The sequence below is a fragment of the Mustelus asterias genome, unplaced genomic scaffold, assembly GCF_964213995.1.
Source record: "Mustelus asterias unplaced genomic scaffold, sMusAst1.hap1.1 HAP1_SCAFFOLD_181, whole genome shotgun sequence".
NCBI lineage: Eukaryota > Metazoa > Chordata > Chondrichthyes > Carcharhiniformes > Triakidae > Mustelus > Mustelus asterias.
The window spans coordinates 32,549-36,592 of NW_027590180.1; the positions used below are offsets into that span (position 1 = coordinate 32,549).

Below are 4,044 nucleotides of genomic sequence, written 5' to 3' on the forward strand. Positions count from 1 at the left end.
TTTCTTTAAGTAACAAAGTAATATTCTGTGCACTGCTAGATTGCCAGGAGTTTTACTCCAAGGTTCGCTTTGTATTGAGGAAGGTGCTAGGTTTGTTTGTGCTGACCAGGCAATGAGAATTTCCCCACCTGAGGTATGGTCTCATCCTGTGGTGTAACTGAGCAGAGGAATCTAGAACCAGTGCGCGCATTATTAATGGACACATAGCGGGGAGTTGGATCTTGTTATTCCAATGGGATAATACAACAAGCGCAGAGTTGAGGTAAGTCTGGACGAATGATAGTGTGAGCGATGGTGGTTTTCATGACTCCACACTTTGAAATATGTCATCATGTCTAGAAGTGGACAACAAATAGGAGCGGCCTGTAGTATCAGGGTCTGGCCTGTATAGGGTTAATGTGGGATTGAGTGCAGTACCACCCACACAGTGATATAAGAAGGTACTTGACTCAAACCCAGGGGTAAGTGCAGTGTTGAGCAGTATTGAGTGCAGACCAAAGCATGGAGACAGCTCCGAGCCTGTACCCAATACCATCCAGGTGTAAATAGTTCTAGTAGTTAAGAAAGACTTACAGTCAACCTACAGAATACGACAGGGACTTTCTTTCCTTCACTGTCACTGGGTCAAAACCCAGGAACTCCTTCCTAAAATCACTGAGGATTATCTACATCAGATATAGTGCAGTGGCTCAAGAAGGCAACTCACCACCAACTTCTCAAGGGCAAGTTGGGGAATGCAACAAATAGTGGCCTTGCCAGTGATATTCACATCGCATGGAAGAATAACAAAGAGATAAATCATGTTCAACTCAAAAACACCACAACTGGGGATGGCACGGTGGCACAGTGGTTAGCACTGCTGCCTCACAGTGCCAGGGACCCGGGTTCGATTCCTGGCTTGGGTCACTGTACGCTCTGCATGTTCTCCCTGTATCTGCGTGGGTTTCCTCCGGATGATCCGGTTTCTTCCTACAGTCTGAAAGATGTGCTGGTTAGGTGCATTGACACGAACAGGCGCCAGAGTGTGGCGACTAGGGAAATTTCACAGTAACTTCATTGCAGTGTTAGTGTAAGCCTACTTGTGACTAATAAATAAACTTTAAATAAACTTTTTTGCTGGTATCCAATGACTAAAAGTAAAAAGCATATCGATTTTTTTTTAGAAATCTGAGTTACTATTGAACAGCCCTGAAACAGGGATGTTGATTAGATCCAGACATACCAGTATATAAACCTAGTCAGGCATCCTGGCTTCTCAAGCAAGAACCACTAGAAGCTGAGGTTCATTCAACAAAAGCTCCATCTAAATAGTAAATTATGAGATAAGCTCCGCCTAGCCAATCTAACAACAGGAGATCAGAGCATTGAAGAAATATTGTTCGCACTGTTAATGCTCAAACTGAATTAAAGGAATTCAACATTTACTCTCTCATAATACAACTTTATTGTAACTTGATATCAACTACAAATAGAAACAGGGTAAACAGGGCAGAAACGCACAGGGCGACAGACCAGTTGCTTGGTTCAGCGTTTGAAGCTGAAGCGTGCGGTGTCAGAATGCTGTTCAGTCACAGGAGACTCATCATTAAATATCACAGCAGCGTCCCTCACTCCGTCCTCTCCATGTTTTCCACCTCCTCCTCTGCTCCTTCCGTGGCCTCCTCCTCCTCACCCTCCTCCTTTTCGGGGGGCTTCACTATCACGCCGTCCCAGGTGGACATTTCCACAGCGAAGCTGCTGGCGTCTCCTTCTAACCCCCAGGATTTTGCTGCAGCCTCCGTGCGAGAGGATGCGGACCAGAGTCTGCGCTGTGAAACACACCACACCCTGCTGCTCAAGTGTCATCACTGTCTGCACTCGGAAGCTCCCACTCTCACAGGGGGTCTGTAATTCCCACCGATCCGGGCAGGAACAAACCCTGCAGCAAGGAGCTGGGGGAGGCAGCGTCTGAAGCCAACATTGAGAGCCAGTGGCTGCCTGGGTGGCTTGTTCATTACAGCTGAGCGGCCCAGAAGATCGAAGGGGTCAGAAGCTCAAATCCAGGGAAGCGACACCTCAAATCCTTCATCAACCGGATCAGCACTTTAACTGCGGATCGAGAGGAATTCTCCTCAAACCATCGAGCGTGACGAATGGCTGCTAAAGCAGTCTGCAGGACTTTGATGTCCAGGTGGAGCCTCTGGGTCAAGCTTGCGTGGGTTGGGTGGGACAGTGGTGATGAGGATTCTGAAGGTGGCATCGGGTGAGCTGATCTCAAAGCCTGTCTCATTGGTGATCATAGTGAGGATTTCAGAGGGTTCCTGGGCTCGCAGAGTCGCTGCCACTTTGTTACCCAGAGCAGCAACTGCTTCCAAGGTTGGTAAGATCTTCAGGATGACAACAAGGTCAGCGACATCGTGGCCGGTCATCATCGTCCCCTTCTTGTACGAGCCAACCTGGCGCACTTCCTCGATTTGCATTTCAGAGTTGCCCGGAGCCACAATCAGATTGTCAATTCCGTTGTTGATCTTGGTAACCAAGGGGAGTCTGGAGTCCTGTTCGGATGGAGTCGGGAACACATCGTGTGCATAAAACCAATGTTAAAGGACTAGCTGCTTGCGATTCAGATCCACCACTTATCAAGTTGATTCAGGTGCATCACTTTATTCAAAGGCAAGTGTTAGCTGAGTATGTTTGCACTGGAGCACAAACAAAGTCAAACAATCACACTTTGGGGCCCATGTGTGCTTTTCACAAACCTACAGAGGTGAGGAAGTTGCCATCTTTATCTTTTAACTGAACACTACCTGTCTGTGTAACCCGTTCACTGCAAGGGCGGTCCACTTCATCCCTCATGGTATAATCTTTCCTCTGTCGGCATGTGACATGTTGAGCCTGGATTACGAGCCTTGACGTCTTGCCCTTCAATGGATGTTCCAAGTCCTTTATCTCCATTGTCAGCTCATTGCATTCATCACATATCTGAAGAGTACAATCCGTGACAGCAAATGTTGGTGAATTTTCTATCACCTTCCTTGTGTTCTTTCCTAGCAATCAGCTATTCAGTCATGAGGTTTATCTGAACGTAATGTAACATCATTATTAATAAGGGCCAAAAACACAGGAGGCCAGTCAGCATTTGGAACAGAACGATACAGAGATGAGTTGTAGAGATAAACCAGGGAACTATGGGCCAGTGAGTCTCATGTCAGCGGTAGGGAAACTGCTGGAGAAACTTCCGAAGGAGAGCATCTATCTCCACTTGGAGAGGCAAAACTTGATCAGGGATAGTCAGCATGGCTTTGTCAGAGGGAGGTCATACCTAACAAATTTGATTGAATTATTTGAGGAGGTGACCAGGTGTGTAGATGAGTGTAGTGCTTTTGATGTCGTTTATATGGATTTCAGCAAAGCTTTTGACAAGATCCCACCTGGGAGACTTGTAAAGAAGGTAAATTCACATAGGATACAGGGTAATTGGATGAAGTGGATTCAAAATTGGCTCAGTTGTAGGAGACAGAGGGTCATGACAGAAGCTGCTTTAGTAACTGGAAGCCAGTGTCCAGGGATCAGTGTTGGGCTCCCCTTTTAGTCGTCATTTATATAAATGACATGGATGACTATGTGGGGGGTAGGATTAGCAAGTTTGCAGATGACACAAAGATTGGCCAGATGATTAACAGTGAGGGGGAGTGTCTTGGGCTACAGGAAGATATGGACAGAATGTTCAAATGGGCGGATAAGTGGCAGATGGAATTTAATCTTGAAAAGTGTGAGGAGGCCACATTTGGAGTACTGCGTCCAGTTCTGGTCGCCGCACTACCGGAAGGACGTGGAGGCTTTAGAGAGAGTGCAGAGAAGGTTTACCAGGATGTTGCCTGGTATGGAGGGTCTTAGCTATGAGGAGAGATTGGGTAAACTGGGCTTGTTCTCCCTGGAAAGACGGAGAATGAGGGGAGACCTAATAGAGGTGTACAAAATTATGAAGGGTATAGATAGGGTGAACAGTGGGAAGCTTTTTCCCAGGTCGGAGGTGACGATCACGAGGGGTCACAGGCTCAAGGT

The 4,044-nt window shown here is 46.9% G+C and overlaps 1 pseudogene; it reads right to left on the bottom strand.

Annotated features, from left to right (window-relative positions):
* Nucleotides 1-1,503: 1,503 nt before the first annotated feature.
* On the bottom strand, nt 1,504-2,576 carry LOC144485273 (interleukin enhancer-binding factor 2 homolog pseudogene; annotated as a pseudogene).
* Between the last annotated feature and the right edge of the window lie 1,468 nt (nt 2,577-4,044).